Genomic DNA, 25,009 nt, shown 5'->3' with positions numbered 1-25,009 from the left:
GTCGTGTATTCGGTTTTTCAATGGTCGTGGAATCCACCGTCATCTTTTCCCTCATAAACCACGACGCTAAATCACCGTCGTTGTTAAAATATACAACGTCATCAACAAATACAAAACGACGTCTTTGTACTGCAAAAAGATCTAAAAAAGCAGTCGAGGATGAGAATAGACGACCAACTCTCTAAAAAAACCGTCGTTAAAAAGGAAAAATATGACACATATTAACAGAACAAGGCCGCAAGATAGACATACAACGACGAAAATTAAAACAAGACGCCGTTAAATATCATTTTCACGACAATAAAAAATATGACGTCTTTAAATACATTAGAAGACGACGTTATTGATACCTACTACGTCGACTATATAAAAACAGCCGTCGTAAAATAAATTTTCCACTTCGATTTTTCTATAAAAGATGACGTGGAAATAGTTGTCAGTGTCATTATTTACGACGTATGTATTTATAGAATAGACGTTGAACAACGAAACAACGTCGGTTACAAATATATGAGAGTCGTATTACAAAATTTATACGTCCTATTTTCATAAACAAACAACGACGATAAATATTAGACGTTGTTAAATAAAACAACGTCGAAAACAAATAAAAACAGACGTGTTTAGTCTGCTAAAGTTCTAAAAAATAGTCGAGGATGAGAATAGACGACCAACTTAAACAAATCACCGTCGTTAAAAGGGAAAAATATGACACATATTAAAAGAACAAGGCCGCAAGATAGACATACAACGACGACAACTAAAACACTACGCCGTTAAATACAATTTTTACGACAAGAAAAAATATGACGTCTTTAAATACATGAGAAGACGACGTTATTGATATCTACTACGTCTCTTATTTACAAACAACCGTCGTGAAATAAATTTTCCACTTCGATTTTTCTAAAAAAGATGACGTGGAAATAGTTGTCAGTGTCATTATTTACGACGTATGTATTTATATAGTTGACGTTGAAATGCGAAACAACGTCGGTGGCATTTATATAGTCGACGTTGTATTTATATGTATTCATTACTCACGACGCACTTATTAATATAGACGACGTTGAACTTCTAAACAACGTCGGTTCCAAATAAATGAGAGCCGTATTACAGAACATATAGACGGCGTTGATTATGATGAGAGCCGTATTACAAATAACGTCGTTTAATTGATATTAGACGGCGGTTATAATGAATTACCGTCGGAATTCATTTCGTTCCTCTTCGTTTATAAAAGAACTTGCGACGTGGAAAATGTATGATGACGTCGTATTTTTTAACGTTCAGATTATATATCTCGTTTTTTAGACGTCGGTATTATGGGATTGGAGTCGTGTATTTTTGAATTACATGGCGGTTCTTAATCCTTCCCCGACGTGATATCCTGAATAATTGCTTCACAATAGCGTCGTGGTTCTTCATTGTTACGTTGCTTTAAGACGTCGGTAAATATGCTGAATAACTGATTCACAATAACGTCATGTTTTATTTGAATGTAGAAAGTGAAGAAATCACATTACAATATATTACAAAATTAATGTCATACACTGCCAATTACATAAGCATCATTCAATCCATATATCTTCACACCCATCTCGAATATTTTGACCACCTAACTCACCCACCAGTTCATCAACTGTGTCAACATTTGGCATCCCTCTAGTAAATGGCTTACACTCAATTATCACATCACCTAAGACTTCATCACCAATAACATCATTATATTCTCTATTAGGCATTGATAACACTACCGATCAACCACGATGCATCGGGTCGTCAACAAAAAATATTTGTTTGACTTGAGAAGCCAAAACAAATTGGTCATTCCTATGTCCAATTTTACTCAAATCTACAAGGGTAAATCCAAGTTCGTCGACTACAAGACCAGAACTATCTATCCAATCACACCTAAAGACTGGGATTGTAAACTTTTGGTAGTCAAGGTCCCAAATTTCTTGAATGACACCATAGAAACCCATATTTGAGAGAATTGGGTTTTTATCCTTGGCACTAGCAACTTGCATGGTATGTGCAAGTAAATAAACTCCACTATTTTGAGTTGTCCGCACATCATCTTGTGCCTTGATATTGAATTTAATACCTTTAATAAGATAGCTCCTATATAATGGCACTGCCATGTTTGGACCAGCTGCTAGCCACCTTAAATTTTCTGATACGCCATGATTGTCTTCCTCAAGTTCACTTTGAACCTGCAAATTAATCATATCTTAATTCAATCTAACATAGAAATAAGAAGAAAATTAAAAAAGAAATATGTTATTCAACAACATATACCTTGAAGCGTAGCCATTGAATGAAAGTGCTATTGTGCTTATCCTGCAGCCACTTTGTTCTCTTTCTAAATTTTGGATAAGCAGTCTTGATGTGGATCATATGTTGCCTACATGACACGAAAAATTCAAGCATTACGGTCCCAAATATATAAGATAAACATAAGAAATAATTTAAAATGGAAACTTAAAGAATAAAACTCATACGTACTCGATATAAGGTAGGACTTCCTCCGTATTCTCCAAGACATATAGATGTGCTTGATTCAACAGGTCCTGATCAACTACGCTCACTGTGCAACCTGATAATGGCTTTGAAACTCCCATCTTTTGGCTTGAAGGCACTCCAACTGTACTAACATCAGATAAATGCTGAGTACAAAACTCTACCGCTTCTTCAGCTATATACCGCTCAGCAATGCAACCTTCGGGACGAGTACGATTCTGAACATACCCCTTCAGCACTTTCATATATCTTTCAAACGGATACATCCACCTAAAATATACTGGCCCACATAGACGAACTTCTCTGACAAGATGTACTACTAGATGAACCATGATATCAAAGAATAAAGGGGGAAAGTACTTCTCAAGCAAACACAGAGTAACTACTACATCTTCTTCCAACTTATCTAGCTTGGAAACATCAACAGTCTTTGCACATATAGCATTGAAGAATAAGCACAAACGAGTTATTGCATACCTTGCAGGCTTCTCCAAAACAGAACGAATTGCCACAGGGAGCAATTGTTGCATTAAGGTATGACAATCATGTGATTTAAGGCCAAGAAGTCTTGAATCTTGTAAAGATACAAGATTTTTAATATTTGAAGAATAACCTTCAGGGACCTTCATACCATAGAAAGAATTGCAAACCTCTCTCTTCTCTGCTCTTGACAAATTCCAAGGCCCAGAAGGCAAACGAGTACGTCTTTCTCCATACTTGGGTTGCAAATCAGTTTTGACCCCCATGTTCAATAAATCTAATCGAGCAGCAATCCCATCTTTATTTTTTTCCAGGGATCTCCAGCAATGTACCAATGATACTATCGCAAACATTCTTCTCAATGTGCATAACATCTAGGGCATGCCTCACAAGAAGGTATTTCCAATACTCGAGATCAAAGAATATTGATTTCTTCTTCCAACAAACTCTGTCACCATTTTCAACCATATGCAGCACTTCTTCTCCGGTTAATGGCTCGGGAGGTATGCCATATTCAGGTTTCCCATTAAAAGCTGCACGTTGCCTCCTATATGGATGATTGATTGGTAACCATTTTCTATGCCCAATGTAACAATTTTTGTGGCCATTTTTCAACCTGTGACTAGGTGTATCATCGCCGCATATTGGACAAGCTTTATATCCTTTAACAACACAACCAGATAAGTTTCCATAGGCGGGGAAATCATTAATTGTCCACATTAATGCAGCTCTGAGTGTAAAGTATTCTCCATTATGTGCATCATACACTCCTCTAATCCCATCCCACAAAGATTTTAAATCATCAATCAAAGGCTCCAAGTAGACGTCTATATCATTTCCGGGTTGTTTAGGACCGGAAATCAATAAGGTTAACATCATGAACTTTCGTTTCATGCACAGCCATGGAGGGAGATTATATGTAACTAAGATAACCGGCCAACAACTATATCTGCTACTTAGAGAACTGTGGGGATTGAATCCATCAGATGAAAGAGCCAATCTCAAGTTTCTCGGCTCATTACCAAACTCAGGCCATTTATCATCAAGAAGTTTCCAAGACGGGGAATCCGCCGGATGAGACATCTGACCGTCAATTGATTTTCTAGCAGCATGCCAAGTCAAACTCTTAGCTGTCTCATCTGATTGAAACATCCTTTTAAACCTTGGAATTGGAGGAAAATACCACACCACCTTCGCTGGCACACCCTCTTTCAAGATTGAATCTTTGCCTTCCTTCCACCTTGAGATACCACAAGTAGGACAATTAGTTGAATCCTCATACTCCTTCCTATACAAGATGCAATCATTGGGGCATGCGTGCATTTTCTCATAACTCAGCCCCAATGCACACAAAGTCTTTTTAGCCTCATACATAGAGGTTGGTATTGTATTTCCTTATGGAAGCAAATCGCCTTGAAGTATCAATAATTCTGTAAAACAGACATCACTCATCCCATGTTTTGCCTTCAAATTATACAACTTCACTAATGCCGATAACTTCGTGTACTTTCTACAACCAGGGTACACTGGTTGATCTCCATCCCCAATCACATTGGCAAACTCATACGGATCGGAACCAAAATCACCAAAATCATTATCATCCATATCAATTTCTTCAGACACAAAACTGTACCTACTATGGCCATCATCTTCTTCAACATTTCTACTAGCATTAGTAGTTGCTTCCCAAGGTTCTCCGTGAAATGTCCAATTCTTATAGCTTTGGTCAATTCCATTAAAGTATAAGTGATCCCTTATAATTCCAACCCCAAACAACTTCAAATTAACACATTTAACACATGGACAACGGATATGTGTTGTAGTTAGAAGATTTTCTACAGCAAAGTTCAAAAATGCTTCCACCCCAAACTCATATGCCTTCGATCTTCTATCCGAGTGCATCCATGACTTATCCATCTCCGACACTATAACCTATTATCTATAATAAAGTGAAAATACAAGCAATGACCATCACTATAGCAGATTATACAAAGATCTAATAGCAAGTAATACACAACAGAGACGACGGGTTTTAAACAAAAACAGACGTATTTGGCATATATAGACGACGGATTTTCAACAGACGTCGTCTAATATAAGTAATACAAACGACGGTTTATGAAAAAACCGTCGTGTATAAGTAATACAACGACGGTTTTTTCATAAACCGTCATGTAATCGTCGTCGTATGCCTAAAAAGGCGTCGTGTCTCAGTTTATTTTCAAGAACCCAAAACCCATTAAGAACACAACATATATATGAAACCAAGCAAGAAACCAACATATACATGAAACCAAGCATGAAAACAATAAATCCATTCCCAATTCAACATAACATAGGGTGATTAAAAGATCCGACAAAATTAAATCCATTCCCAATTCAACATAACAGATAATGTAATCCATGAACCCATTAAACAGAAAATCCATGAACCCATACCTATAAGCACATTATTAACAGATCGCAAAGCATATACCTAAAACCCTTTAACAAAACAACCTAATATCATTCAATGAATTTACAAGGGGAAGATAGGGTTTGTACTTACAGGTTGGACGAGCTCACAGATTCGACGGAGCCTGGAGAGTGCAACTTTTAATTAGAGCAGAAGTGAGAGAGCGAAATGTTATGTTGCGCGAAATATGAAAATTTTAGGGTTCAGGGTTAGAAGTATAAGAATAAGAGCCAAATCTAAAAAATTTAGGGCGCGCGAAAATTTTTAGAGAGCGCGCTCTTTAAAACGTCGAAAGAAAAACCATGGCGAAAGTTCTACAAGAACCGACGTAAATGTAATATTCCACGACGGAAACACTGAACGTAACGCCGTTTATTTTGACGCTTCATTTTTCGGATTAATTTTAAATTTATTTTGAATATTTAGATATAAAGACGACTGAAAAACCACGTCGGGGTTAAGAAATTGAAAACGTTGTAAATTATAATAGACGACTTACATATTAAAATGACGTCGTTTAAAGTATAAACCATGTCGGATATTTTACTGCACGACGTAACATATGTATTCCACGACTCAACCACCGTCGTTAAAAATTAATACCCTAAACCCTTAAAACTAAATTATATAATTTAAAAAATTAAGTTTATAAAAGGGTTTATGGTTTTACAGCCTAATATATACCCTAGACTACCCAAAAATTATACTTTAAAAATAAACCCCAATAAATAACAACCCTAATCTCTAAACCCTAGACTCTAAACCCTAAACCATAAAACTAGAAGTGATTTTATGACTCATCAAAACAATTTTGTTTTGGATGGTCATTTTAAATTTTTGTTATTCAAAATGAATTTTTTCAAGGTTTAGGGGGAAGAAAATATATCAATGACTTCATAGGAGTTGACTTTGCATTTTTCTGATTTATTTTAAATTTATTTTGAATATTTTGATATAAAAATAATAAAATATTCTTATCACAACAACAAACCACGTCGGTGTTAATAAATTGTAGACGTTGTAAATTATAATAGACGACTTACATATTAAAATGACGTCGTTTAAAGTAGAAACCATGTCGGATATTTTACTGCACGACGTAACATATGTATTCCACGACTCAACCACCGTCGTTAAAAATTAATACCCTAAACCCTTAAAACTAAATTATATAATTTAAAAAATTAAGTTTATAAAAGGGTTTATGGTTTTACAGCCTAATATATACCCTAGACTACCCAAAAATTATACTTTAAAAATAAACCCCAATAAATAACAACCCTAATCTCTAAACCCTAGACTCTAAACCCTAAACCATAAAACTAGAAGTGATTTTATGACTCATCAAAACAATTTTGTTTTGGATGGTCATTTTAAATTTTTGTTATTCAAAATGAATTTTTTCAAGGTTTAGGGGGAAGAAAATATATCAATGACTTCATAGGAGTTGACTTTGCATTTTTCTGATTTATTTTAAATTTATTTTGAATATTTTGATATAAAAATAATAAAATATTCTTATCACAACAACAAACCACGTCGGTGTTAATAAATTGTAGACGTTGTAAATTGTAATAGACGACTAAGTTGTTAAAATGACGTCGTTTAAATGAGAAACCATGGCGGATATTTAACTATCCGACGTAAAATATATATTCCACGACTTAACCGCTGTCGTTACAAAGTACTACCCTGAACCCTTAAGAAATTGAAGACGTTGTAAACCATAAACGACTCAATTGTTCAAATAACGTCGTCTAAATATCCTTTTACGTCGGATTTGTTTAAAACGAAACAACAAAAAACGACGGTTTTTTGACTTTATTAGGTCGTTGGAAAAGTATTACACGTCGGTTACGCAATTTGTATGTTTGTTTTTTTTTTTAATTTAAGAAAACCTCAACAAATTTTTACATTATATATTATAGACAAAATTTGTACATTATACATAAATATCAAGTGTTCAATAATTCCCCTATTCCAGGTGAAGGCAAACAAACTCTGCCCATTCATTCCGGACTTCATCAATTGCTTCTTGGGGGTATGGTGCTTCCTGTTTTCCCTTGGCATACTGCATAAACAATGACTACTAGGGTTTATAAATAAAAAGAAATTCAATCACAGACGACGATATTTTTCATAACCGACGTAGTATATCTATTCAACGACGGTAATTTTACATGACCGTCGTTGATAATACAAAAAACGACGTAAAATGTATGAAGGTAATTTCTTCTTACCTTCTTCTCAAACGCCAAGGAAGGATCCATGATGATGTCCCTCATGAAGCGCATCACATAATACCCGCATTCGACACTGCTGGGTTGCTTTGGTGTGCCTGACAGAGTTTTCCAAATTACTGCCTTACGGCCTGATCTGGCTATGTGAGAATTATAAATTTTTATAGCACTGTTCACGATGTTTTTGGCCTCTTCATCGACCACACGATTTCCTGGCAGAGGATCCAGAAAATAGACGGTTTCCCTCTTTGCTCTCACAATCAGCAAGATCCAATGACGACTGCACAAAATTAATATAAAAACGACGGTTATTTACAAAAACGACGTATTATAATATTTCACACGACGAAAAAAGTAGCAATCGACGACATTATACATTTATCACGACGATAAATAACTACCGACGTGGTTAGTAGTTTCAAACGACTCAATAAAATAAAACACCGACGTGGTTAGTTTATACGCTGTCATTTATTGAAAATCATAAAAACAAAATCCTGTTAAGGAGACTAACCCTGGATTGTAAGGCATCATGAAAATCTGTTCACCGTCAGTCCTCTGAAGTCGAGCTGCTACCAGTCGTGATCTGTCAGCTATTGTGCCAGAGTTGGCACTAACTGTAGCAGGGTCGATAAAGCCAACCATGCTGCACATATTTGCTTGTTTCAAAACATCGTGTAAGTACCTAAATATATAAAATAATATAAACAAGTCAGCACAAAAAAACACACGACGGTTATGTATAACAAAACGACGTATTATAAAATTTCACACAACGTACTGAAATAGACAACGACGTTATAATATATTTATCACGACGGTACATACTAACGACATGGTTAGATAGTTAAGACGACGCAATAAATAAACCAACGACGTATTATTTTAGAATGACAAACCTCATATATACAACAAGGACAGTAGCTCCTATTTCTTCCATGCCTGCAAATTGTGTAATATCTTCAGGCAGGACGAAGGTATCGCGTTCTTGACCAAACACCTCCTTATCAATTGTAAAGTGCAGGGTCTTATCCTGAGGCAGGAGTGTTGTTTCCGCATAACGACAAAGGGATTTTAAAGAAGATGGCGCCTCCATATTTGAATAATCAACAACTTTAATAACCTGTTTAAAGAAATAAAAAAAATGACGTGGTAATTCAATAAAAACGACGGTTTAAGGAATAAAACGTCGTCTGAAAAGAATTTAAACGACGGTGAAAAAACCGTCGTGGTGAATAATTTATTACGTCTTAGAAAAAAATTCCGCCGTCTAAGTTGTAAACAAACGACGGTTTAAAGAAAAATATCGACGTCTGAAATTTTGAAAAACAAATAAAAAAGGCAAAGTTATGTGAACATACCTGGTCGTCATGCTTTTCTTCATCTTCTTTCTCCTTTTCATCTTGTTTTTCTTCTTTCTTCTCTTCATCTTTTTTTTCTTCATTTTTCTGTTTTAAGTAATAAAGAATGTAGAGAAATTAAAAAAATTAAATTCAAACGTCGTGGTAAGACAAAACACAAGACAGTATGTAAGAATTATGGACGTCTTAAATTATTAAACGATGGTAAATAGTAAACGTCGTGGGATTTATATATTACGTCGGGAATGACTAACACCGTCGTCTAAAAACCACAAAGTTTTAAAAATAACGACGTTTAATGGCGTGTAAAACAAGTAAACTAAATACGACGTGGTATTGAAATACAAACGACGGTTTATTTTTAAAATCGTCGTGGTATGTATTTCAAACGACGGTTTTATTAATAATAACGACGTCTAATGGTTTTAAAAAAAACAGAGAATTCAAAGTTCAGATATGTTACCTTTTCTTCCTGATGTTTCCCATTTTTGGCAGTATCATCCTCAAAATGTAGGGATCTCACATCACCTCCAGAGCAGCTTGCTTTGTCAGACATTGGATTTTTGGGACTTTGGCTAATTCTGGGTTTAAGCATGCTTGGATCAAAATTGGGAATTAATTGGGAAAGCTGACTCAGGAAATGCTCCCTCTCAGCCTCTACCAATTGTTTCGTTCTAGCCTCCATCCTTAAAGCCTCTTCCCTTGCCTTAGCTTCCATCTTTTTAGTCTCTTCTTGAAGGAGAACTCTTAAACTGTCCTTCAAACGGTCGTCAAAGCTCACTCTCTGTGGTTTGGGTAAATTGAAATATTGCCTTGGTGAGATCCCAGCACCTACTCCTCTCACTCTGCCTGGATGCTCGGGGCCCAAAGCCATGGTCAGCACATCATTGCTGCCAAATACAGTGACTTTGCCTTCCGAGACTTGTTTTTGCAATTCATCCTAAAACAAAGATATATAAAAAAGTAAGAACAAAAACGCACGACGGTTATTTATATACAAACGACGTATTATATAATTTCACACGACGCAATAACATATAAATCGACGTTATTATAATTTATCACGACGGTAGTTATACCGACGTGGTTAGTTTTTAAAACGACGAAATGAATAAACCACCGACGTCTTATGCTTTATTTACAGATAACAGAGGGATGATTCAATATTCACACCTTTAACGACCTTGTTTAAAACATTTCGACGTAGTAATTCAATACAAACGACGCGAAAATGAACCACCGACATCTTATGCTATAATTACAGAAAACAGAGTAGTGATTCCTGATTTAGACCTTTAACGACGTTTTTTAAAAAATTTCGACGTGGTAATATCATTCACACGACGCAAAATATAACATAAGACGTAATAAGAATTATTCACAGTTTAATAAAAATTTAAAACAGAGTGAGTAGGCTTACAATTAATTTTGCTTTCTCTGCCACCTTTGGATCCGGGATGTTACCATGTTTGTCCTGTCTAGCTCTCTTCCATAAGGTAGATCGATCAATTTCTACCCCAGGCATGGTTTCCTCCAATTGATCCTCCAAACCAGCATATCCTTTTCGAGACAATCGATGATTGTACTCAAGTTTCTCCCTAATCTGTGCATGTTGAGAATGCACAGACTCAAAATCTTTGGATAACCTTGAAGCTACAAAGGCATCCCATTGTGCTTTCTCTATGAATTTATATGTTTCAGGGGGTTGGCTTAATCTCTCCCTGTCATTGGTGTATGGAAGGATATAATGCCTCGTTAGTGTAGACTTGAAATCCTTCCATTTCTTGGCAGCAGAAGCTAACACAGAGTTCTTGCCCCCTTGACCTACCACAAAAGCAATGTCAACTGCTTCCCAAATCTGCTCCTTTATATCCTTGGGGATTTGAGCCCATTTCATGTCCACAAGTGGAACTCTGGAGCGTGCCAACACACCAATGTAGGACTGCATCTCACTATATGCTTGGCCAATTCCTTTCCCCCTTTTATTGTACTCAACAATTGGCCTGAGTTTCTGAAGTTTTCTCTTCACAACACGAGGCATTGTGCTCATACCTCGACCAGACTTTGAATCATCAGAGATTGTTGTCGTGCTGGTTGGTTCTGTCTCAGCAGATGATGAAGCAAACTTCATCTTCTTCGAAGACTTCTCTTGAGGAGTTACCATTCCAAGCTCCTTACCTCCATTTTTCTTAGAGCCAGAGTCCTTACTTTGGTCTTGAGAAACCATTTTTACAGACAAAACTGCAAGTGAAAATATTTCAGGAAAAGATTAAGAACACAAACGACGGTTATTAATAAAATACGACGTATGATATGATTTTAAACGACGCAATGAAATAATCTCAGACGTAATAAATGTTTAAAACCAAGGTAATTAAACAACGACGAAATAATATAAAATAAGACGTAATAATAATAACACACCGTCGTCTATATAAGGATCCAAAACCCTTCTTTCTTTCTCTGTGAATGTTTGATTGCAGATTTGATTTTTCTGAACCATGGTTTTTGTTTTCTAATTTGATAAAATACAAGGCCAAGAAAGAAAGTTTTGGAATCTAAAGAATAGAATGCGATAAAGAATAGAAATGGCTTCAGATGGCCTCTAAAGCATGAGCAATCGAATCAGTAGTTGCTGGGAGATATGATGAAGACATTGTCAATGCTTTGAACTATACAAGTCCTGCAGAAAGATAAAGGACCAAACTGTTAAAGAAACTGAAACAACGGCGGTTTCAGTTTAATATAACCGTCGTTGAAACAACGTCGTTGATTTGTTTTTTAAACGTCGTTAGGTATAATATAACCGTCGTTGAAAATTGTCTCTCTGATTGCAAATTTGCAACGACGTTAGGTATAATATTTGTAGATACACAAACGCACACACATCATCAACTTCCAAAAAATTGTCTCTCTGATTGCAAATCTGTGTCATCTGTTAAGATTATGATGTGGAACAGAGTTCCATCTGGTAAGATTTCGTAACCCTTGGGATCTCAGAAAAATCTGATTATGTCGGCGGTTTTCTATATAAACCGTCGTGGTTATTTCAATTCTTGTCATTAAGTAGATCTACCGACGTAGGATAAGAAAATCAAAGAAAAAAATTGTTAACAAAAATTCTTATTAAGACGACGGTTTAAATTAAAGGTACGACGTATAAAATGAATACATACGACGTTAAATTTTATAGTATGATTTAAAGATAACGTCGTAGAACTATACGAGAATGACGTCGATATATTTATATTTTCCGTCGTTGTACGTTAATTTAATAAGGCGATATTTTGTATTTTAAAGCCGTGGATTTGTTTGTAATTATACGGCGTCTTATACGAAAACCTCGTCGTGTTATTTTATGAGTAAAAACGGCGGCTTTTATTGAAATCGTCGTCTTTACTTTCTACGTCGGTCGATTCATAACTTCTGCCGTTCTTTGTTGGCTTTGATTTTACACTGCGGAAATCTGTTTCAAATAGACGTCGGTTGTTTAATTAGGTACGTCGTTGTTTTTGAACAGCCATTTGAATCTCTATTTTTTAGTTGTCTAAGGTGGTATTACACGACGATGTTTTTAGAACCGTCGTCTTTTTAAAAACCACGACGGTTTTCACTTAGACCGTCGTTGTTTTCTGGTCGTCTTTTTCACTTTTTGTAGTAGTGTAGGGAGCACTTTGAACACTGAATGTGCAAAAATTTTGGATCAAATTACTAAGAATGGCGCACTGAGAATTGAGAGAGACTTGATAAGAGAAGAAGCTGACAAGGCACGGTATGAAGCATATGCAATTGAAAGGCAGCAGGCACAAGAATAAGACATGGAGGACAGAGAGATGAAATCATGGCCATGGATATGAGCCATATGTCTCCTGAAACAAAGTCCTATTGGAAGCTAAAACAAGGGATGTTATGAGAAGAAAGCTTTTCCCTGACGATGGACCTAGCAATATGGATTGGTTAAATAATCAAAACCATTAGGTTGTATTCAAAGAGTTGCCATATGTATTAATTTGTTGTATTGTTTCTCTTTTATTGAATAAAGAAAGCATTAAATAATATAGCTATTTATTAAAAACATACATCAAAACAAATCTTAATTCATTTCAAACCACACACAAAACAAAACATAATTGAAAACAAAACATAATTTAAAACAAGGCATAATTCCAAACAAAGCATTAAACTTGACTTAATCCACTGTGATTGCCTTTCATTGAACATAAGTGCTCGATCAAGTCAACGGTTCGTGCTCCTCCCATGGGCCATTCATAAATTCTTGTCAATGTCATGTTCATGGGATCGGGTTCGAACATCTCTGGGGCATCATAATCATACTCATCCTCCACAATTATGTTATGGAGGATGATGCAAGTCATCATAATGCTCCAAGGCACCTCTTTATCAAACATACAAGCAGTACCCCTAATAATTGCCTAACGAGCTTGGAGGATATAAAAACACCTTTCCACATCTTTCCTATAACCCTCTTGAAAGGCAGCAAAGCTTCCTTCCTTCTCCAAATGGGGATTCGAAATTGTTTTTACAAATGTCGTCCACCTCTGATAAATTCTGTCGGCTAGGTAGTACCCACACCAGTATACGGTATTATTGATTTGATACGTGATATTGAGGGAATGACCTCTCAAGACATCATTGAATATCGGGGATTGACCAAGCACGTTGAGGTCGTTTTGAGATCTGGCAACTCCAAAAAAGGCATGCCAAACCCAGGTATCGAATAAAGCAACGACCTCTAGAATTATACTTTTTTTGCCCTTCCTATTCCCATAATCTCTTTACCAAGCAATTGGGCAATTCTTCCACTGCCAGTGCATGCAGTCAATGCGTCCAATCATGCTTGGGAAATCTTGAGCCTCGGCTTTTTGTAGAAGCCTTTGGAGGTCCCTAGGCGTAGGTTTGTGGAGGTAATCCCTCGCAAGCATACGTAAAGCAGCTGTGAGTTTTTGTTATGGAAGAAAGACCCAAAACCCCAATAGCATCGTATTTCTGAACGAAGTACGTATCGTAATTACAAACATCATGCATAATTTTTTGGAACAAATAGGGCTGCATTCTATATCTCCCTCGAAAATCAAAAATAGAATACCACGAATTTGGCATAAAGTAATATTCCAAGAGATTCTTACCCCGAGAGTGCCTATGTCTGTCCACGTTCGAGACACGACCATGGTGGTGTTGACTTGATTGATTGAGCATACCCACCCCTAAAACAACTTCATCCTCCTCTTCATCCAACTCATAATCTTCTTCAGCATGTCTGCGCCTGATTTCTTCATCTTCTCGCTGTTGCCTCCCCAACACCCTCTTTAGGTTATTCATTGAGAGTAGAATGTATTTTGTAAAACATGAGAAATGAAAAGATAGAGAGGAAATGATGTGAGAGGTATGAGTTGAGGGTGTAGTTTTATAGAGGGATTTAGAAGATAGAGATGACACGTGGCGTAATTTTAGAGGGTGAAAATCTTATCTGAAATATGAGATTAGAATTTTATAATAAATATCGACACGTGGCAACGAAGAATCTTATCTGAAATTTGAGATCTGAATTTTATAACAAAATATAGACACATGGCAATCGAAAATCTTATCCGAAATTTTAATCCTAAAATTTTATTCGAAAATCTTATCCGAAAATGTTATTTGAAATTTGAAATGAGAATTTTATAATAAATAGTGACACGTGACACCCAAAAATCTTATCTGAAAATCTTATCAAAATTGATTGTTTAAGTATAAAAAATAGAAAATAAAATTAAGTAAATAGTAATTGTCTTTCCCCTTGCCATTTGAGGTGAAAATGCTCTAAATATAAATAGTCAAAATTTTATTTGATGGCTGATTTGGACATTTAAATTAGATGTTAAATCTCTCTCTTCACTCCAAGGAATGTGTCAAATTATTATTTTATTAATAACATGAGGCCCACTTCAGGTTGTTTTATATATATATACAGTCCCCTTCTATTGAGGGATCCCTCAAATAATTTTATTTGAGGGACGGCCTTTAGGGTACCTTACAATTTTTTCCCCAATGATCCAAACAATCTATTTTTTAGGTCTTCATTCATAGATCATCCTTACAAAAAATTAGACAAATCGGAAACCGTTTAGATATCCAATTGTGTCTTACAAAATCAATGAACACGGTGCTTCAAGAAAATACTAAAATTTCAATAATTCAATTGAGTGGTCAAATGATATCCGATTCAAGTGATTTTTTGTAGAGATGATCTTTGAATGAGTATCTACAAAATAGACGTTTGGATTAGTGAAATACAATCTGGAGTGGGGTCTACAAGGGGTATCCCTCAAATAAGCTTATTTGAGGGATCCCTCAATGGAAGCTCTCTGTATATCTATATATATATATATGCTAGAGAAAATAAGTAATTTTTTTTTTTTTTGGACGAAGCTGGAGAAAATAAGTAAGGGACAAAGCAACAAGAAAAGGGATTGTTAAGCAGGTATGCACTTAACAGTAAAAAAGATGTGAGACATTTTACTCACATGTGCATGTGAAAGCAAACCTCAATTTTGCTGTACGATTTTCCTAGGATTCCAAGAGATGGAGACAAAGTAATTCGAAGTAAACTTGCATAACCCCGAAGTTTTAGCCCGGATATACCAGAAACTCATACCCGTTCACATAATAAAACATCTTTAGAACCAGGAGTAGCTTGGTGCCCCAAAAGCAGTGCTGTGCCGACATCTAGAACCGGTTTTGAAGATCAACACATGTGCTTTTAAATTGTTGAAAGTTCTTTATAAATATAGAAACAAACCTAGCAAAGCACAAAAGAGAATACATAAAGGCATCAATCAAACTCTTCGAAGTTTAATATCCTCATAAATACATTGTACACATTGTAAAGGTACAAAAAAATTCAAAATAAAAAACATAACTAAATAAAGTGTAAGTGGCAATAAAGTCTAGAATAAGATTATGGAGTGCATCATTATAAAATATGTACATCCAAACTAAGTTGGCACCTACACACTTATCAATCACTTTGTTGTGAAATTTATGACAGGACCCGTCCCGAATTTTCCGAAATTCGAGACGAATCCTGTAGAAATTCCCGACATCACCTCGATGTCGGGCCTACTTCTAAAACTATATCCTTTTTCCCAAAAAGGAATAAGGGCACGAGACTTGCTACCGAAATTTCAGCAGAGTCTCCCCTGTAAATTGAACATTGCCTAAAATTTCAACCTGTATAAAACACATTTTATATCCACAACTGGCAGCATGCACAATATAATTTCATGTAATTCACATAAACAGCCTTCGGCCTTCCAATAATTCACAACAAACCACCAAAAAACTCTAAACAATGCAAATATAAACTCAAAAGCATTTATGAATGCCAAATGCGATTTTCATCATCTAAATTCCCAAATATTAAACATACAAAATTTAAACCTCCTGACAAGACGACATCTCATTTTCACCTAAATTTCAGGACCAACAACAAGGTCTGAACCAATCTCCATCACACAACATGAGTAAAGTTTAACCCGCGGCTGCACCTAGGCATTACTCTAGGCTGCCTGCATACCCTTACCAAGGGATCAAGCCACACGTAGTTCTTTCCTTAAAAACCCGATTCCAAACACATACAATACCTTTATTCATCTCTTTGTTATTCACAATATCTCCCCATACGCCGGTACAACCAACGCCATGTATGGGGTCTGTTAACACGCCGGATAACCTACGCTACGTGCGACCTCAATATATTATCACATAATCTACCCATACGCCGGTACTACTAACGTCACGTATGGGGCCTGTCCTCACGCCGGATAACCTACGCCACGTGGGACCTCACAATTACATAATCTCCCCATATGCCGGAAATTCCAACACCACATGTGGGGTCTGTCTCAACGCCGAAAAATCCTACGTCACGCGAGACCTCAATATCATATCACAATATCTCCCCATACGCCGGTACTACCAACGCCACGTATGGGGTCTGTCAACACGCCGAATAACCTACGCCACGTGCGACCTCAACATACTATCGCATAGCTCCATAGACTAATTTTCAATAAGCTTTAACATAAACCAAATATGGTTTAACACCATAGTGGCTTTGTACTTGTTTATGTTCCTCTTACCAATAAAAATGTCGCTCTTTATCAAAAACAAAAAACAATAATATATTAAATGCAACTGAAAAACACATATGATCAAAATGAAAATATATTCAATAACATAACTGAAAGTGAACCTATTTTAATGTGTATTTTTATTGCTGCCCTCCAACTAAATTTATAACCCTCCTACTGAAAGTGAACCTTAGCTGGTTATTGTGTTCCAACTTCTTTTCTTGTTATTTGATCTCCTCATTATTAAACAAATCATCAGAAAGTTTCCAGCTTGCCATAACCTTATATGTTTCGAGTTCCAACTTCCATTGCATAGCTGACATGTACCGGCAAACACAACACTTAATTATAACATTAATTTTGTTAAATCCATCAAATTTTGAGTGTTCAGAGGAAGCAAGACCTGCAAACGCCACGATCTTTTTGTCTTTGAATGATGCAAGGAAATAATTTAGGCATGTTGGAGCAATCCCCTACAAAGAGAAGAAGACATGCGGAGGTTTAAATCTACCATGCACATTGTGTTAAACTTATCATTCTTAATTACTTCTGTGGAGCTATACCATCTGAATCTTAAGAATTGTTATCTGTGTTTAATCACAATTTGAGACAAACGGAATCTTGACAACGATAACGAATTAAATTACACGAAATTTGGCAGAAGCAAGCCTCATATATTCTGATGCTTACGGTTGAAATCTAAGTATTGATAAAAAACTGGCACTTGGTTGAATTAGCTTTGAGTTTTTCTATAATGGCATTGGTTTTGAAATTAAAAAAAGATGGACAAAGCAAAGACAGAGAGCAGATATATGTTGTGTCAAGGGGGCATATTACTTTTGAATCTGAAAAGAAAATAAGCATATATCTCTTTAATATACAAGTATGTTTAATCTCTACAAAATTGGATGCCTATTCTATACTGCATGATGATTTTCATGCCTAATGGCTGAATATGTTGAGAAGGGAAACTCTGGTTTTTATTAAGTGCTTGAACAGGCAGTGGCGAATCTGTTCACAGGGCAGGATGGGTGCCCACCCATCCCAAAGTTTTTTTTAATTTTTAGAACCTACATATGTTATAAGGGCAGTCTCAAATTAAAAAAATTAAAAGCTAACCCAATACACATGTTGCCCATCCAAGAGAAAGCGGTCCCATATATTTTCTCTCTCTCTCTCTCTCTCTCTCTCTCTCTCTCTTTTGGCTACATCACATCAGCTTGTTTATCTCTTCTATTTTATAGCAATCCCACGGCAGCAACATCATCTTCTTTCCCCCTCTATTTGTTGCATCTTCCTGCTATCTTGTCTAGGCAGTGGACAACTTGACAGTATATTTTCCTCTACTTTCTACAAACAAAAGTAGTTTATAATTCTCTAATTTTTCTATATCTTTAATTATAATTTTAATTTAAAATTGAGTATTCTAGGATTTACATAAGGATTGAATTAAAATTTTGTGATTTTGTTGAAATTACTTGTAGTTTTTTTTGTTGTTGTTAAGCTTTTATTTATGTATAGATGCATTTAAGGGTAAGACTCATTATGTCCCCATGACTAGGTGTATCTTTTTCTGCTTATTAATGAAATTCACTCGTACCGTCGAATTTTAATATGTAAGTTTTGCCCAATTGGCTTTCCAATCCTAAATCCGCCACTGTGAACAGGCACTCAAGTCCTTCTTCAATGTCTTGAATGTTTGCCTCCAAATCCTGGAGCCAAATTTGCACATCCTCGACTTGCATTGTGTTATCATATTTTTTTGACTTGTGACTAACAAGGGATTGCAATGCAGCATCTACCTTCTCAAGTTCATTCGTATTCGCAACTTCCTCGCCCTCACAAGCTACTCTTTTGGGCTTCCCCAGCTTGGAAACAAATGACCAACTGCTTGATTTTGATTTTGAACCAGGTATAAAGGACAACAAGGATTCAAACAAAGCAACAGTGACCGCATCTTACTCTTTCAACATGTTGACACTACTACAATATCCTTAAACCACAACAAAAAATAGACGACGATGTACCTTAAAACCGTCGTTGTGTTTTAAAAGATTATGTTTTTACAAAACTGTCGTGGTATATGATCTCATACGCTACTAAAAGCAAGTTGATTTTAAAACTACGACGTTCTCAATTAATGAACGTCGTCTTTTGAAAACACGCTAAACATAAAGGGCACTTAAGTTTAGAGATATTTAGTCATATACCCATTCTTAGCACTAAAACTATAAATAAACCCTACACCATTTAATTTATATAAACATATTTTGGGCTTTTTTATGAGGTTTTTGAGTTGAGTTTGTTTTAAGAAATCAATGACAATTTTGTAATTTAAAAGAAGTTAAAAGCCTTTTTGTTATGTTGTAAATGAGTTTTGAGCGTGTTTCTAAAATTCATTTCATATATGTTTTTTTTATAATTTAGGCTCCTATATTGGATATCACACTGAATCTCCCTTAAGTTTATTCGCCCTCGACCGAAAAATTTCGGATTTCCACACAGCTTGAAACATCTGTCTCCCTCCTTTTGAAACATTCCTTAACTCTCTGAATCTCCCTCAACTCTTCCCCTCTCATCGCATCTTCTCAGTCTCTTAAACAAATCTGTAACTGTTCGCTGTCGTCGTCCCCGAGCTCGTCGCCATAGGAGGAGTCACCGTTTGCGATTTAACATTCGCGGCCACTTCAGGCCCTTAGCTGTCGTCCTCACCGAGCTCGCCGCCATAGGAGGTCAACATCTTCAAGGTTAGCCTCCTCACCTTGTCCCTCTCTTTCTCTCATTTTCTTTGATTCCCAAAACAAAGCACAAATTTCATCATCTTCCTTTTTTTCTAGGGTTTATTTGGGCAAGAATCTGTTTCTAGGGTTATGTTCTACTGGTTTAGCTTTCTCCGCCGTTTTATTTGTATCAATGGGTTTGATTATTATGGGGATTTTTTTTGTTTTTGTTTTGCAGGTGTGGATTTCAGTGTTCATCTTCGTGTTTTGTTGTCTTGAGCTTAATTATTATTATTTTCACTGAATCTGACTCTGACTGTAGTGTTTTTGTTTGATTTGGCAATTATATTGTGAATTTACTCAAATTTGGAAGCATATTCATGTTAACTCGCGAGCTACCTCCTAGAAATGTAATGTAAGAGAGAGAAGGAGGAAACAGAAGAATAGAATAAAAGAGAGATTTGAGGAGGATGAGTAGTCGAGAACTACCTCTCCCTACTCTGTTTTTTGTTTCTTAGTTTCCCTTCAATATTTACTTTGTGCTTGTTCATTTGAGTGCTTAGTTTAAATCAATATTCCGACAAGCAGTTGTTTAGGTTTCATGAATTTTGGTCTTCTAATTTCTTTGTGTTTGTGTTTGGCTATTGGTTGAGGTCTGCCCTTCTCTGCCTTTTTTACTTGCAAGGTGAGGTTTCATTTGCAAATTCTCTACAATCTTCTTTGCAAACTGCACTTGCAGGCTCGCTCTCTCTCTCTCTCTCTCTCTCTCTCTCTCTCTCTCTCTCTGTGTGCGTATTAACCATACATATACATACACACACACACATATGTATATATATAAGCTAGCTAGCTGGCCAACCCCACCTCTCTTTCATTCTTAGCTACATAACCAAACTCTACAATAAGGTTTCTGCAGCTTCTTCTTTGCAAACTGCAAACTGCACGTATGGGGTTTCTCTCTCTCTCTCTCTCTCTCTCTCTCTCTCTCTCTCACACACACACACACACACAAATATCCATTTACAACAATTGAGACATTTACAAAATATGTTAAGTTAGGGGATCCTATGTTTAATCTGCACTATATATAAGATTTTCTTGAATATGCACTTATATAAAGAAATAAAGAAAAATACAACTAGACAAATAGTTAGCTTTGAACATGACAACTTTTGAATTCCTTTTCTTGTTTTTAGCACTCATAAGTTTGTTCTATAATCAGCATCAGGAATTAACTTACTTTTTCTCTAATACCAATCATAATCCTCTGTTCACTAAACTGCAGTTCCTAAAAGAGGAGAACTTCAAGCAGACAATTCCCCCAGTAAAGGTTGGAGGATGGCGAGGAAATCACATGTGAAAAGGCCACAGCCTCACTGAGAAAATTTGTTCATTTCTTTTCAGCCTTGCGGGCAAGTGATGGCCATTGGCTTGCTGAAATGCTGGCCCATTGTTTTTCCTTCCTCCTTTGGTGAGTATATAATTTCTAATTTCCTTCTAATTACAGTTATTTATTAGAGCTTTGGTTAGATTTTTTTGATTAAAATTTGAATGTTTTGGAGCTTTTTACCAATTTTCTCAAGTTGCTGTCATTCTAAAGCTGCATAGATCTTTTTGCTAAGGTTTGGTTGCTGCTAAACAGGTTTGTGTTTAAAAGTATTTGGGTCTCTTTCGTGCAGGTCCTTTCGACACCAACTTCTTGGAAAATGTACAAAAAGGCAGAGCTAAGTCAACCCAAGAACAAATTGATGAAGTTAAGATCAAATTAGTAGAATTTGTGAGCTCCATTATTTCTAACTATAGGTAGGAAGTATGTATGTAATAGAATAAAGATTGGTTGACTATGTAATAACTATTGAATCTTCAAGTTTTATGAAAGAAATAATTTTTGAGTGTATTATTCGTTAATAAAGCATTATAATTGGTTTTCTAGTTAAAATCGTTGTATAGAATCATAGGAAACAAAAAACTAAAATGTAACAGCTTGGGAACTCATTAGACAACATACTTAATATAATGACGGTTTTATTGGAAAAATCGTCGTCTGTACATATAATCAATTACTTTTTTTAACACAATACCGTCGTCTTTATATATAATCAATGACCTTTTTTTAACAAAATTCCGATGTCTTTACCCGTAAATGACAGACGGTTATAACAAAATACTGTCGTCTTTTAAACAAAAGCCGTCGTCTTTACCCATAAACAATGACGGTTTTTAACAAAAGACTGTTGTCTTTACATTAGAACATCGGTGGTTTTACTAAAAACCGTCGTCTTTACAGATAAACAATGATGGTGGAAAGCCGTCGTAGTTTGAGGCTTCAAAAGATGGCGGTCGATTTAACGACGGTTTTCAAAGCATCACGGCGGTGGATTACCGTTGTCAATTTCGTTTTTTGTAGTAGTGTGACCACAGCCGGAGTCTCGTGGTTTTTGTCTGTGCAGTTACTTTCCCTGACCTATAAGGCATTGTTCATGGCCTTCTTGACATTCTTCCTAGAGGCAAGGTATTTTCTAACCTCACTCAGGAAGCTCATGTCACCTCCCGTCTTCTGTGCATAATTGATTGAAGTTCATGCATGCATTCCTTTGTTTGCAAAAGGGCATCCTTAATGATGCCACACACATCCAGGAGCCTCAAGGATCCATCTAGTAGTTCATTGATCCATTTGTCTTCACACTCTTGTGCCAAGGCTTGTTGAGTGAGTGGCAAAAGGAGAAAATTTTCAACACATTCATGCAAATCCCGAAGTCTACTTAGACTGTGGATGAGGATGATGATGAAGAGAGTTTCTGAAGCCCTTAATCTGCACAAGTTCTCCTCAAATTCTGTAACAGAAGGGTGTGATGTTGAAGGCAAGTTGTTAGAGCGAGCATGGATATGTGATTTTGAGTTTAAGGGAGAGGCAGCCATTTCTTCTATGGGAAAAGAGAAGGTGAGATGTACTTGCAATTGAATGTTCAATTAGGTGTATAAGCCTGCCTATCGATGGATTTAGCTTTATGCACATGCACTCTAAGTATGAAGGAAGAAATACAATACAACGAACTAAAGAAACAACATAATTTTGGAGATGTGAAGCTTGAAGGCTACACAGAGCTTCTACATAAACTTACTTGAGACAAACTTCTATAAGATTGATACTTCAAATACTCTACTATAACACACACTCTTAATACACTTGATACACACATATCCAGCATTCCAGCTCTACTTGCCTGCCTCCATGGAGACGAGTTCTCTATAACTCTGCCTCGGAAATATATAAATTCAAAGGAAATGATCACCTAACACAACATTTTACATTAAGAAATCAATTAAAATCATGTGGTTACTTATTGTCTGTGCCAGACTCAGAACCTTGTTACATGCATGCATTTGAATTTTCTTGTGCTTTTCTTCATGAAATGCATTTATATATGCTATATTATAATATTGCAGGTCCATTGCATAGCTCACATGTAAATGCAGACACAACAATTCTTGTACTTTGCAGTTGAATGTTCAATTTGGTGTTTCAGTTTGCTTTCCTTCCCTTTGGCATCTACTCAATATATATCACACGGTTTGGGAGACATGAGCAACTCATCCTCTTCACAGCTGAATCAGTCACAACATGATTTCGATCTGGATCCAAAAACTATATCAGCGATGTTTATGCATTGTCTCCCCACCACCGGATCACAAACCCCATCAGCACCTATATTTTGCTTATAATATATAGCATGAGTATCTTCAATTCGGTAACAATGTCATGGGATGCATTCCACAATCAACCATAAAATATGCAGAATACGAGTGGTATTGTACCATCTCTTATACACACATATATATATACATATATGAAACGGAATAGCTAGCTTTTCTATCCAGCATTCCAGCTCTGCCTGCCTCCCGTCCCCCGTGACGAGTTCTGTATCACTCTGCCCAGGAAATATTTTTGCTTTAATTTATATTCATTATGTGGGACATTGTCTGTGTCAGAATCATTCATCACCTTCCATTTCCTACCAACTGGTTTTTTAATATCATACACATGCATATGTTGCTAGAGTTCGAAAAATGGGCCTTGGCGGCCGCCTAGGGGGCGCCTAGGAGCGGCCTGGGCGGGTCTGGGTTCTGTTAGAACTCACAGACTATGATCTGTTTTCAGGTTTTGGATTATTGATAGATGGAGCTCATGTATGAAGAGAAAACACAGAGAGAAAACTTGGAGAGAAGAGATGAAATTGAGTCTATTATCTCACATAGTCATGCACAGCTGTGCAGTACAATATAACCGTTAGGAATCGAATATTCCCTCTTACATCATCCAATCTAACCATTGATTAAACTATCCTATGAGATAGCTACACTTGGCACAATTCTACTATAACTAAGAATACATCTCAGCTGTCCATTGGACTGTGATCCAATGGTTCACAATTAAACGATAAACACACTCAGCTAAAAACACTTATACTTTAACACTCCCTTCTAAGTGTTTAGCTGAGATGACTCCAAGCTTGCTCCTTAGATATTCAAACCGATCCCTTGCCAATGCCTTAGTAAAGATATCTGAATTCTGCTCTCCAGTTCTGCAGTATAACAGATCAATCTCACCATTTTGCAAAGCATCACGAATGAAATGAAATCTTCTACTTATATGTCTTGTCCTGTGATGATGCACAGGGCTCTTTGTTATTGCAATTGCTGAAGTGTTGTCACATAGGATTGGAGTAGCCTCAACTTGTTCCTCACCAAAATCAGATAGAACAAATCTTAACCAGATTGCTTGAGCTGTAGCTTCAGCTGCACTAACATATTCTGCCTCTGCAGTAGATAGTGCTACACTGCTCTGCTTAACTGATGCCCAAGAGAAAACACCTGATCCAAGATGGAAAGCATAGCCAGAAGTACTCCTCATATCATCTTCACAACCTGACCAATCACTGTCACAATATCCAACCAGCATTGCCTCTTTTCCTTTCTCATACGCTATGCCATAGTCTAGAGTACCTTGAATGTATCTAAGTACTCTCTTGGCAGTTCCCATGTGCTTCTTTGTAGGTCCATGCATATATCTAGCCAAGAGACTTGCAGCAAACAT

At 36.3% G+C, this 25,009-nt stretch overlaps 1 long non-coding RNA gene across 1 annotated transcript; it reads left to right on the top strand.

Moving 5' to 3' along the window:
• Positions 19,649–21,814, top strand: LOC109946991. Its single transcript, XR_002269988.1, has 4 exons — positions 19,649–19,941; positions 20,153–20,599; positions 21,200–21,385; positions 21,594–21,814. It is a non-coding gene; the product is annotated as an uncharacterized LOC109946991 (long non-coding RNA).

This window comes from Prunus persica, chromosome G2, assembly GCF_000346465.2.
Source record: "Prunus persica cultivar Lovell chromosome G2, Prunus_persica_NCBIv2, whole genome shotgun sequence".
In the NCBI taxonomy this organism is placed as follows: domain Eukaryota; kingdom Viridiplantae; phylum Streptophyta; class Magnoliopsida; order Rosales; family Rosaceae; genus Prunus; species Prunus persica.
The sequence above is the reverse complement of the archived record's forward strand: the minus strand, read 5'-3'. Positions and strand labels throughout refer to the sequence as shown.